The 14086-nt window shown below is 47.3% G+C and overlaps 1 pseudogene; it reads left to right on the top strand.

Moving 5' to 3' along the window:
- The first annotated feature begins 1007 nt into the window (after nt 1-1007).
- LOC142802966 (uncharacterized) lies at nt 1008-11011 on the top strand (annotated as a pseudogene).
- The last annotated feature ends 3075 nt before the right edge of the window (nt 11012-14086 follow it).

Genomic DNA, 14086 nt, shown 5'->3' with positions numbered 1-14086 from the left:
GCCCTTACTTTCGCATGTAAGGCTGCACTTGGGCGAGAAGTACAAGCCGGCAAAATACTCATATTTTCCTACTGTGTTTGGTTTCATACCAAAGCCAGCACATAAAACCAGAGAATGTGCGCTGTTCAGCGCCTCATGTGGTGAGGAAACATTGCGTTTTAGGTGCAGCTTGCCCCTAAGAAAAACAGAACAACTGACTGTTCCTACTTGCTCAACGGCCTGTTCGAACTTCACCAATTTCAGCAGCAGTAGGTGGTCCAACTCGGCACCCTCTAACTCGCAAAGGCCGAAAGCGACGGTTCCTGTTTCAGTGGAAAACGATAGTTTGTTCCAGCTTGTGTAAGGAAGTTTGATGTTGCGGCACATGTATTCCGCACTGATTTCACTCTGTGACTCCACTTCTATCGTGTCAGTATGTACAGGTTCAGTAAACTCCGATTCTGCAGCATGTTGTGCTTTTTTTTACTTGTACACTTTCTTCCGGCGCCTGCTGCTTTACAGTAGTCCTTCTTTTTTTAGTTGTGGGCTCACCTTGTTCACACAGGTTTGTCTCCTTCCTTCTAGTCGGCGTTTTCTTTGTGAGGTATTTTGGCGCACCCGGGAAGATTGTAAGAACGGCATCCTCTGTTAGCAGCGACCGATCGCGTCGAATTTGAACCACCTCACCATCGATAACATGACGATAAGTCCTCTGTATAAACGTTGCCTCGAAGTGACGTTCACAAACGACGCAGTCGTTGGTTAGTTCCTTATCGCCCCGTTTTATATTACGGGCCCACTGCTCCCGTTTCAATGCATCTTTGGGAGCTCGAAACGACGACACCCTTGCCGGACACGACTTATACCCACTTTTACAACTGGGTACAAAACGCGTACCTGCTTTCGCTGGCATGGTAATAGTGTGTCGCCATCCGCAATCATTCACATAGTGCGCGTCCAGGAGTCACACAAAAACAGTTGCACGTGCGGAAGTTTGCTCACAGTGCCAAACACACGTGGCTGTAGCAATGGCTGTAGCGGCGAAGATCTCGCGCGCTCCCGACGACCGCCGCGCCTCTAGCGGCGTAAAAAATTTCATCGCGTTTTGTGCGCCTCTCTCCCACGGCGTGCATATGGCGACTGCTCCTTCTGGTGCATACTGCTCCTTCTAACCACCATATTGGCTGATTCTCCGGCAGGTGACAGTAGCGGCGGCGCTGTAGCCCCACGGTACTGATGATCTCAGAAGCGTCTGCATTGGGAGCGCAGGCGCACGAGCCTACGAAAGTGTGAAATCGCTCGTTTTTAGCGCGCTTTTTGCGTTTCTGAGCCTTTATCAGTGGAGGCATCTGCTACATGCCACGGTGCACAAGTGAATATGCAGGCACGCCGAAATTGCGTCGATACATTCACTGTTTCAAAAGCCTGCCGACCCACAAAAAAAAAGAAAACGTCAATCGGAATTTACAGGGATCCGTCTAGCTTCTTTCTCAATGAGTGCTTTGAGCTGCGTTGCATCATAATTGGCTACTGGCGGACTACAAAGAGAGGATAAGTGTAAACCGTGATTGAATCATACGCTTGTTTTGTCGGCAGTCTCTACAATATCCGGAGCACGGTGTTCCTCATATGAGCCCCACATGCGCTCGATTTTTTCACAAGAAACCCGAGTATAAGTAATGTTCTCACAATATCAATCGGCTACGACACTGTTTTATCATGCTAGTTGTGTGGATGATAATAATTAGTGCTTTCCGAAAGGCTTAAAATAACCTATTACAACACACAAACATAATAAAATTGCCCGTTGTATATATAGGCTGTGGGGTTTCAAATTGGCAAACGAGCGCCACGCTCGTGGAGTGAAAGGACACCGTTGACACGGTCGGTACAAACCAAACAACATACATTTATTTAACACGCTAGGACATCCGTACACAATACTACTATACACTCCAAAATATGACAAACACACAACACACCCAAGGTGGCATCGCCAACGCTTAACTTACCACGTGGGCCCCCCGGCGCGTGGTACTGTGGGCCTGCGCGCCGGGAGGCTCACGCTAGAGACAACCGTTCGCGGCAGCCGCCACGCTATGGTGGCTAGAGGGGGAGGTGGCGCGAGCGACATTGCGGCGGCAGAGAGAGAGCGCTGCCTTGCTTCATGAAACGGCCGCAGACACACGGCGGCGCTGCTGCAGGCAGTTTGAAACAGGCGGTTAGACGATAACCTGTTTGTTCTCACTCAGTGTATAGAAATATCCAAAATAGAGAATAGGCCCTTGTACGTGGCTTTTCTAGACATCACTGGGGCATACGACAACGTTAATCAGGAAATTTTGTGGTATATATTGAAAGGAATGGGCATGGGCGACGACTGTATACAGCTTTTGAGGGAGATATACCGAGAAAATACAGTTTGCATAGAGTGGGAAGGAATGCGTAGCAAAGAGAACGTTGAGGTTAGCAGGGGTCTGAGACAGGGATGTCCTTTGTCCCCGCTGTTATTCATGCTGTACATGGTGAGTATGGAAAAAGCGCTAGAAGGTAGCAACATTGGTTTTAATCTGTCACACAAACAGGGCGGCATGATGATTGAGCAGAAGCTTCCAGGTTTATTTTATGCGGACGATATCGTCTTATTTGCGGACAGTCGAGATGATATACAGCAGCTGGCGAATATATGCGGAAGGGAAGGTGAAGCTCTTGGACTAGGATTCAGTGTAACGAAGTGTGGATTGATGGTATTCAATGATCCCTGTGATCAGATGGTGTCCATACAAGGCCAAGAAATACCGAGGGTAAGTGAATACAAGTACCTTGGAGTATGGGTAAATGAGAGTGATAGATACATGGAGGTACAGGAAAAAGCCTCGGCAGCAAAAGGAAAGAGGAATGCGGCAATAATGAAGCACAGAGCGTTGTGGGGATACAATAGGTATGAGGTGCTTCGAGGTCTGTGGAAGGGTGTAATGGTTCCAGGGCTTACTTTTGGGAACTCAGTGGTGTGCATGAGGGCAGAGGTGCAAGCGGGAATGGATGTAAATCAAAGGACTGTGGGACGCCTCGCGTTGGGTGCTCACGGGAAGACGACAAACGAGGCTGTAAAGGGCGATATGGGGTGGGCAGGTTTTGAGGCGAGGGAAGCGCAGAGCAAAATAAGGTTCGAAGAAAGGCTAAGAAATATGAAGGAGAGTAGATGGGCAGAGAAGGTGTTCCGTTATTTGTATAGGAAGAGCGTGGACACACAGTGGAGAAAAAGAACTAGAAGACTCACTAGTAAGTATACGGCTGGTATTGTAAGCCATATGTCAACAAAGAGCGTTAAGGGAAAAGTCAGGGAGGCGGAGAGGATTTACTGGATGGCAGCTATGGAGAAAAAACCGGCTTTGAGTAACTACCGAAAGGGCAAAAATGAAATAAGGAGGGAGGCATTTTACGATAATTCAAGGGGAAGCGCTTTACTGTTTGAAGCGAGATCGGGTTGCCTTAGAACGCGTAGTTATAAAGCAAGATTCAGTAAAGAAGAAGAACAATGCACATGCTGCGGGAAAGATAAGGAAACGGCGGAGCATGTTCTGATTGAATGTGGAGATATCCACCCAGGTGTACGTTTGGGCACGAGCCTACAGGAAGCCTTGGGTTTTAGGGACAACAATGGAAAGCTGAACACACCCGCGATTGAAATAAGTAAGAGACGGTTAGAGTATTGGTGGCAGAAAATTAGAGAGAAAGGACAAAAATAAATATTGGAAAAATAAAATATGGACAGTGTGCCGTAAATGGCAGAGAACTTAAGCTGAAAATTTACCTTTTTTTCCATTAAGATAGAATTTATCGAAGTAGAGGCATTAGGCCAACATAAAAGGAAAAAAAAGGTTTTTTTTTTGTCGAGCCTGGTGGCATACTTGTCACCACCCCGTTATAAAGGGGACGCTCATAGCATCCATCCATCCATGATGCTCGCCGCGGAGCGCTCACGTGCTTTCTTTCGTGCTGTGCCTGTGCCGCATTCAATCATGTGTGCTTCACCCGTTCTCCTCCGCGCCGTTTTACAAAACACGGCGTGGATTGTTCGTACAAGTTTTCGTGCGTTACCGCCAACGCTATAGAATTGGGCGTCAAGAAGAAGAAAACGACGCAGACACACTGCTTCGCGCCCGGCTGTTCGTCCGGCTACGTCTCGTCGAGGAGATCTGGTCAACGTGTGTCGCTGTTTTCCGTGCTGAAAGAGCCTGAACGCTTGAAAGCATGGCAGCGTGCAGTGCCACGTGCAGATCAAGTCCTCGACGCAAGCTCAAGATTCTGCGAGCTGCGTTTTGATGAGCAGTATATTGTGCGATCGTTTACACACACGATCAACAGCGTGACAGTGACGATTTTTCGCGATCGACCTGTGCTGACAAGCGATGCAATTCCGACTGTGTTCCCCAACCTCCCTTAGTGTTTGTCGAAGAAGGCACCCCAGAAAAGAAAGTCGAAAACGTCGACGTGTGGCCTTCCTGTGAAGTCTCCGAGACACGAGACAAGTAATGTCGCGTGTACTGACGAGGTAGACCTTTTAGAAGAAAGAAGTGCGTCGCCCGAAGTAATCTCTCCAGTGCTGCCTGATGTGGAGAACTGCCGACTGCCCAGCACTTACTGCACGCGGCAGCCGATTGCTGGAGAGTGCAATGTCACGGCCTTCACAGTATGTGCACTGCATCGCGGAAGCTTGTATTTTGAAAAAGTGGTATTGTTCGTTGCGAATGGCAGTTCATTTCACACGAACATTTTCGTGCAAGCCACAAAAGTCAATTCACTTGAGATCACTGACGTGGCAATGGCTGAAGATCTGCTTTGACATGTTGATAAGATCATCCCATGCAAAGGATTTGGTCCCGCAGAGGCGCCTCTGCAAGCAGGCGTTTGGTGTGTAGCGACACCACGCACCCGAGCTAACGGGGGAGTTTTGACTCCCTCCCACGCCTAGCCGTGCGTGGCTTTGCCGTGTCCGAGGAAAAGGGGATCCTGGGGGTTGAGCCGACGCTGGGTGCTTGGACCTTTAAGGCCCCCCGGCAGAAGCAACACACCCCTTTGGCCCCGGCTTCACGTAGACGGCACCCCTGGGCTGACCCACCCAGGGGAAATCGGCAGTCGCCTTTTCCTATCTCTCTTTTCCTACATCTTCGTCTTTTGTTCTCACTTTACATCTTTCCTGTCTTCTCCTCACTTCATTTTACTTCCAATTTTTCCGGGCGGCAAGGGTTAACCTGGTGTAAATATCCAAACTTGGATAGATATATTAGGTTATGGCAGTGGCGTACTACTGGCGTTGTGCAGACATGTTTACATGTTCTGCCACGTCCCCTTGTTGGGCTCCGTGGTGGGTGGTAGGCGCCATTACTGAAGGAAATGCACTTTTCTATGGGATCATGAAACCCCTTATCCATTGATCGCCCCTCCAAAAGGTGGCGCACCGAAGCAAATGTAATGCCAATTTTAGAAAAACAAGACAATTTCCCCAAGTACCGCGTTATTCATTGCGAAAGCTCGGACAAAAAAGCTCGCAACACCTCCCCATTCCTAACCGAGACTATCGGAACTGGCTATAAGGCTACAAAGATGGCAAGCGGAGACTTGCTAGTGGAAGTTAAAGACAAGACACAGTTTCAGAAACTAGAAAAATTAGTAGCATTTGGGGACAAGCCCGTAACCGTCTCTGCGCACCGAACGATGAACACTGTCAAAGGCGTTGTGTTAGACGATGACCTAAAAGACCTAACAAATGATGAGCTTCTGGCTGGCTGGAAGGACGAAAACGTCGTTCACGTACAGCGTATCGTAGTGAGAAGAGAAAACAAAGAAATTCCAACCAAGCACATAATTGTGACCTTCGGGTGCTCCACACTACCGCAAGAATTAGTTACCGGCTATCTAAAACTGTCTGTGAGACCCTACATTCCGAATCCGCGGCACTGCTTCAAGTGCCAAAGATTCGGACATGCTTCTCAGAGTTGCCGTGGGCAGCTTACCTGTGCATGGTGGGGTATCACAGGCCACTCTGCAGATGATGACTGCAAGGCCGAACCCCACTGTGCGAACTGCGATGAAGAACACGCGGCGTATTCTAGATCCTGCACAGCATGGAAAAAATAAAAAGAAATTATTACCACTAAAGTCACCCACAACATCAGTTTCCGCTAAGCAAGGCATCAGGTGGCCGCCCAAGCTACGCACAGCGTGCTGGAGCGACCGCCGCTTGTCCCTACTGCGGGAGCAGCCAAGGCTGCTCCGGCCTTACTCAACAAGGCCCCACCATGGGCGTCGACATGCATTGGCACGAGCCAAGGCAACGGGCAGACTGCGGGAACCCCGTCGACGTCCGTTGTAGAGGGTTTGAAGGCTTCGTATCTTGAGCCGAAGCCCACAACGCCCAGGGATCGCTCGGCAGAGCGACGGTCCAACGCTGCTCATGAAGCTATGGACACAACCGCCAATCAAACGGCGCGTGCAGCGCCGAAGGAGCGGCGAGTTTCTCTCGACCGCTCCAAAAAAGACAAAAGACAAATTACAGGGCCTCCAAAAAGCCCTGTAAAATAAGTTTCGTTTTCCATAACCTGAAAGGTTATGGTACCAATCTGTTTTGACTTTAGTATCACACGCCCCCGCAGGGGCGCCTGTGCAAGTAGGCGTTTGGTGTGTAGCGACACCACGGACCCGAGCTAACGGGGGAGTTTCTACTCCCTCCCACGCCTAGCCGTGCGTGGCTTTGCCGTGTCCGGGGAAAAGGGGATCCTGGGGATTGAGCCGACGCTGGGTGATAGAACCGTTAAGGCCCCCCGGCAGAGGCAACACACCCCTTTGGCCCCGGCTTCACGTAGACGGCATCCCTGGGCTGACCCACCCAGGGGAAATCGGTAGTCGCATTTTCCTATTTCTCTCTCTCTCTGCATCTTAGTCTTTTCTCCTCTTTAAATCTATCCTGTCTTCTTCTCTCTTCCATTTACTTCCGATTTTTCCTGGCGGCAAGGGTTAATCTTGTGTATGTGCTCTGCCTTGGTCACAATATATTTCGTTATAGTGGCTGTGTACAGCTGACGTTGACATGCCTCATATAAATTTAGGACTTGTCGAATCCCCGTGTTGGGCTCCATGGTGGGCGGCTGGCATGGCTGCCGAACTCATATTTAGTTTATGGCTTTTTCTTCTCTCCCTCCATTGCACGATCGTCCTCTCTCGAAGAGAGGGCGCACCGAAGACTTTTGCAATTATTTCAGCAAACCGAAAGAAACCTTTTCCCGCTACCATGTAATCCATTGTGAAACCGCTGAAAAGAACGCCAGAACTATTTCGCCTTTCGTTGTTTCCAAATGCCTCACCACTACACTCGGACCAGGTTACCAGGCTACAAGAATGGCCAGTGGGGATCTCCTCCTCGAGGTAAAAAGTCAGAGCCAGTATGAAAACCTCTCAAAACACTACACTCGGACCAGCTTACCAGGCTACAAGAATGGCCAGTGGGGATCTCCTCCTCGAGGTAAAAAGTCAGAGCCAGTATGAAAACCTCTCAAAACTAGAATTGTTTGGAAACATACCTATCTCAATTACACCACACCGCTCACTCAACACTTCCCGAGGCGTTGTATCTGATCAAGACTTGCTTGACCTGACTGAAGCAGAGCTCCTCGAGGGCTGGAAGGACCAGCAGGTGACACAAGTACAAAGAATCAAAATTAGGCGTGATAAGAAGAAAATCCCAACAAAACACATAATTGTGACATTTTGCACCAGTACCCTGCCTGAACATCTCAAAACAGGATACTTGAAGTTGAATGTGAGACCCTACATCCCCAACCCACGACGTTGCTTCAAATGCCAGCGTTTTGGTCACGGCTCTCAGAGTTGCCGCGGCCAGCTCACCTGCGGAAAGTGTGCCACCACAGGACATGCTACGGACGAGTGTAAGGTGGAGGATGGGGCCCACTGCGCAAACTGCGATGGTGCCCATCCTGTATACTCCCGAACCTGTCCAACATGGAAAAAGAAATTGTTATAATCAAAATCACACAAAACATTACTTTCCGAGAAACCCGTCAACAAGTATCTGGTCTTTTCACAAACAAACCATCGTTCGCCGATGTAGTGCAACAGGGGGCAGCACTACAATGGCCTGCGGCAACTGGCCATGCCAGGCACAGTGTGCCCAGGTGTCACAGAACGAGCGCTAAAAATGGGCGCGCCGCGAAATTCTTGCGATAACGCGCGGGAGAGACGCCGGGAGGTCAAAAGAAAAAAAAAGAAAATAAACATCTAAGGCTCCCCGGGCGCACGCTCTCTCATCGGAAGCGTGGCTTCGCCGACGAACCTCCTCACCCCACATCGGCGGCCGAGCAAGCCCGTGAAATTTCTAGAACGAAAGAGGCGTGGTCACGCCGGGGTGAGTCATCCATCGCGGAGGGCATTCCAACCGTCTCGCCCTCTCCCCAGGCTTCGCTGCGTATCGCGCCGACGAAATGACGAGAACCTTCTGGAATGTCGCGTTGAAGGTATTTAATCGAGCGGCCGATACGAGAGAGCAGGAGAAGACGGAAGTTAGCGCCAGAGTTGTAGCAGCAGCAGTTGCATTCACAAGCACGCATCTAAGCGAACTTCCTTGGTTTCACAGATAGCCGCGGCGACTACCTGGGTTCTCATCCGTGCATCGTACACGTGCCTGCGCGAAAAGGACCACTCATCTGGCCTTGGCGCAGATTGCGCTGAAGCCGCCCCCAAGCTGCTTCTACGCGGCCCGTTCCTCTGTCATAAAAGCCGTCCCAGCGGAAGCATCACTGTTGTAGCAGCAGCAGTTGCATTCACAAGCACGCATCTAAGCGAACTTCCTTGGTTTCACAGATAGCCGCGGCGACTACCTGGGTTCTCATCCGTGCATCGTACACGTGCCTGCGCGAAAAGGACCACTCATCTGGCCTTGGCGCAGATTGCGCTGAAGCCGCCCCCAAGCTGCTTCTACGCGGCCCGTTCCTCTGTCATAAAAGCCGTCCCAGCGGAAGCATCACTGTTGTAGCAGCAGCAGTTGCATTCACAAGCACGCATCTAAGCGAACTTCCTTGGTTTCACAGATAGCCGCGGCGACTACCTGGGTTCTCATCCGTGCATCGTACACGTGCCTGCGCGAAAAGGACCACTCATCTGGCCTTGGCGCAGATTGCGCTGAAGCCGCCCCCAAGCTGCTTCTACGCGGCCCGTTCCTCTGTCATAAAAGCCGTCCCAGCGGAAGCATCACTGTTGTAGCAGCAGCAGTTGCATTCACAAGCACGCATCTAAGCGAACTTCCTTGGTTTCACAGGTTGGTTGCTTCATTTTTGACACTTCCTTAGAATTTCTTAGTCTAGCAACTGCTGCTGCTACTGTTGGTGTTACGGCTTGTATACTCACTTTGTACTCACGTGTTTAGCCATTTTACACGATGCCGACGAATGCCGAACTCTGCAAGCGCTTAGACGAGCTAGAAGATTTATTCAAACTTAGATTGAACGAATTGGTTGACCGGCTTGTTGTTAATATACAAACCAAGCTTCAGGACGCAGGCTTAGACGTCGGTGAATTGAGAGCTGAAGTTGGTCGTATGGATGACAGTTTAAAACTCTTGAACGAGGTGGTCGAGTCGACACGCTCCCAGCAGCTCGAGCTGACTGCCGCAAATCGCGCTCTAAAAGCAGAAAATGAGGCCCTTCAAAGTAAAGTCGCCAACCTCGAGCAGTACTCAAGGTTAAATAACTTGGAAATAAAAGGGGTGCCCTCTACCCAAGGAGAGGATTGTTCCGCAATCCTGACTGCCATTGGCGACAAAATCAACTGTAAGGTCTCGGCTAGCGATGTCGACACGGTACATCGTGTACCTGCAAAGTCCGGTCAAAGGAATATAATTGTGCGGTTTTGCTCTCGTGAAAAAAAGAACGAGTTCATGAAGAAAGCCAGAAGGGCGCGGCTGAACACTCGAAGTATAGGGTATTCAGGAGAGAACGCACAGGCAATATTTGTGAATGAGCACCTATCACCAGACAATAAGCGCTTGTTCTCTAGGGCACTTGCCTTAAAGAAAGAAAAAGGATGGCAGTTCATCTGGACGGAAAATTGCCAGATTAAGGTGCGGAAGTCTCCCGACAGTCGGGTAATTCGCATTGCTTCCGATTCTGATTTATGCAATATTGCCTAACATTTTGCAATCAGTCTAGTAGTCAATCTTTCAGTTACGTGAAATGGCTTCGTACATTCGACCTCACGAACTTCAGACCTATTTTTCCTTGCCCTGCCGTTCACTAATTCATTTTAATGCACGCAGTCTGCAAAAAAACATGGATGGTATCACAACTTTCTTATCATCAACTAGTCACAGGTTTTCTGTGATTTGTATTAGCGAAACGTGGCTTTCCGCATCTCATAATCACTTGTATACCTTCCCCTCATACTCTGCTGAATACTGTCACCGCGATAATAGTAATCATGGTGGTGCGGCTGTTTTCGTGTCCTCGGAACTGCGTTTTCATAGACGACTTGACTTGACACTCAAAGTGGCTAACTGCGAATCTGTTTGGATTGAATTTCACGATTCATTTTTTTCACAGGACAAAAAAAACCTTATAGTTGGCTGCATCTATCGTTCACCGTCATCATGTGGAAGTGCTTATTGCTCGGCCCTTGGTAATTTGTTGCACAAATTATCACTGGAGCAGAAAAATGTCATTATCATGGGCGATGTCAATATTAACCTCCTAGATCCATCCAACACACTGTTCAATGAATACGTTAACTGCCTAAATGGCTTTGGGTATGAAAACCTAGTTACGCTTCCAACTCGATGTCCCGCAAATAAACAAGGTACACTTATTGACCACGTTTTATCAAATCTCCTTACTAACCCTGACTGCGGCGTTGTCGAAGCCTCTGTTACCGATCACTATCCAATATTTGTGCGTTTAAATTACACTCCTTGCGCTATTGTCACAGGCCTAACCAGAAAGAAGCTCAATTCAACAAAGTTCTTTGAGTTAATATCTGCTACAGACTGGAACCCAGTCATCGCGTGCGATAACCCTGAAACTGCCTACGATACATTTTCAAAGATAATTTCCAATGCCCTTGCAGATTCTACCGAAATAATGAACTGTAAAAAACCGTTCTCAGCTCCTCGTAACCCATGGCTATCTAGCAGTTTGCTTGATTGCCTGAAGAAAAAAGATAACCTTTACAGAAAAACAAAAAAACAACCGTTCAATACTGCGCTTCATGATAGGTATAAAAAATATTCTAATCGTTTAGGAAAACTACTCAAACATGCCAAAACACAGTACTATGAAAATAAAATTAAGTGTGCCGGTAATGATGTAAAAAAACAGTGGGTAATTTTAAACTCGTTTTTGGGTAGATCCAACCAGCATAGCGAAATAACAATGATAAAATCGGGAGACCTACTTCTCGATAATCCCTTAGACATTGCTAACTCTTTTATTAACTTCTTCTGTACAGACAAGCAACGGGAAGACGATCCTCTGACCCAGCCTTACCCACGCATGCCTCACAGCTTTTTCCTTCACCCCGTGACACCTGAAGAAATAGTCACTATCATTTCTAGTCTAAAAAATACCGGGCCCGGTATTGATAATTTCCGCCCCTCTTTCATAAAACTCATAGCAAGTTTAATATCTGAAACATTTTGTCACATAGTAAACCTTATTTTTACCACGGGAATTTTTCCAAGCTCCTTGAAGAAAGCCAAAATAATTCCTGTTTTCAAGAAGGGAGATAAGCGTCTCACATCTAATTATCGACCTATAGCTATACTCTCATTCTTTAGCAAAGTTGTTGAAAAACTAATAGTAACACGCTTGTCTTCCTATTTTTCAAAATTTCATGTCTTATCAACAAATCAATTTGGATTTAGGAAGGGATACTCAACTGATTTAGCATTAATTTACTTGACAGATAAAATCCGGCAGGCAATTGATGCAGGTAATTTGACTGGGGCGCTCTTTATTGATTTATCTAAAGCATTCGATTCACTTGTTCACAATATACTATTTGCTAAATTAGAGTCTATTGGAATAGCAGGCCCGCCACTGAAATTACTACGTAACTACTTAAAAGATAGAGAATATATTGTGTCTATATCTAACACTTACTCACACCCTAAAACAAGTAACATTGGGGCACCGCAGGGATCAATATTAGGACCTCTCTTATTTTTATTATACATCAATGATCTTTCACAATGCCTAAAATCATCTGACTGTATTCTTTACGCTGACGACACTACTATTTTCTGCTCAGATAACCACCTTGATTCATTAATCTACAAGCTTAACCACGACGCGGACAGCATAGTTACCTAGTGCCGGCAAAATAAACTACAGATAAATGCTACAAAATCTCAGTTCGTCATCTTTTCTTCTAAGCATAGGATTTATTCAGGTTCACCATCTTTAACTTTCGCTTCAAACACACTTTATCCTACTGACAGTGTCATGTTTCTCGGAGTCACATTAGATAAGCACCTAAAATTTGATGAGCATGTTTCATCGTTAACAAAGAAGACAGCTTATGGCATTAGGATATTAATTAAAGTTCGCAATTTTTTCCATATGAACACACTAATACCCCTTTATTACGCTTTCATTCATACGTATATTAATTATTGCATATCATCATGGGGAAACACGTATCCAGTCCATTTATCTCCATTGCAACACACTCAAGATCAGGCTATTCGCATCATGACACATAGCACCTACACATCAGAAGCATTGCCTTTGCTCACCTCTAACGGTATTCTGTCGGTGGGAAAACTACATAAATATTCCCTCGCAATACTAATCCACAAATCCATCAGCGGAAAGCTCCCGTTCCCTATAATCATCAAAAGCCAGTATCCTTACTCTTTTGTCAACACGTTTCGCATCCAGCAATAGCTTCTTATTACCGAAACCCAGAACTAATTATGGTAAGTTCACTACTAACTTTTCAGCCACACAACTATGGAACTCATTACCATGCCATGTTAAAAATATCTCCAATTTCCACGCATTCAAAATCAACCTTCGGAATTATCTGCATTCAGCATAGTCATTTCATCATTTCATCATCTCTGCTTTCTTTTGTAATTTTTAAATAATCCAACGATGTTTCAGTGTTAATTGCTTCTTTTTGAGTGTTTACTTTGTGTACACATCTTTGCTGCGTTAAAGTACTTTTGTTTACTCAGCTCTTATGGGAGGTCCCCTGTACAGTCTCTTGACTTTGGGACCTCCCTCTGTATCAGTAGTAAACCCCATTGTAACCACCATTTGTAACCAATCAATTTCAATAAACTTTCAAACTTTCAAGAGCGCGTAGGGATTCCGCTGTGTAGTCGGCGAAGGTTTTGCCCGTAGCGACAAAGCAGGAGAAGAAGAAGAGAATTTCCACCTGAGGGGTGAAGGCTCGAGCTACAGGCAAGAGCGTGTGTTTACCGCTATCGAGCGAAGACGCGTGGCAACAGCTGCGTGTGTGAAGCCGACGTGTTTCCGGCGAAGAAGTTTGAAGCTTGGAGAGTGGCCATTTGAAGACGCGAGGTTTCCTGGAAGAGAAACTTCGGCGAAGTTTCCGGGAAGAGAAACTTCAGGGGCAGCGGAACGAGTGAGTGATTCTCGGAAGAGTATCATCCAGACTTTTGTTCCAAGAACTTTTGACTGAATAGGTTTTCTTACTCTTTAGTCTTTAAGTGTCTTGGTTGTTCAATGCATGCGACTGCATTGTAGGGCGTATTGTTGTCTGTGTCCGTTGTTTCGAGAGTGGCTGATTGTACTGTGTAGTACGTTGTTTGATTGGTGACATATTGTATGCAACTGTTTAGGAGTGTACATTTTTGTGTATTGTTTTCGATCTGCCATTATCGAGAATATAATTTGTTTGTTTATCAACTCTCGGCTCTGACTTGTTCTTTGGGCCACAGCCGGCGTCCGCTGGCGCGCCAAAAAGGACCACTTCTAAATTGTCCACGCGTTCGTGGTGCGGTTCGGGGGGCCGATACTTCGGCCCTTGGAATTAGCCCGGCGATCGCCTCCCGAATTAACGGGACCTGTGAGAC

Source organism: Rhipicephalus microplus, chromosome 3 (assembly GCF_043290135.1).
Source record: "Rhipicephalus microplus isolate Deutch F79 chromosome 3, USDA_Rmic, whole genome shotgun sequence".
NCBI classification, from domain to species: Eukaryota; Metazoa; Arthropoda; class Arachnida; order Ixodida; family Ixodidae; genus Rhipicephalus; species Rhipicephalus microplus.
This window is presented reverse-complemented; position numbering and strand designations above follow the sequence as displayed.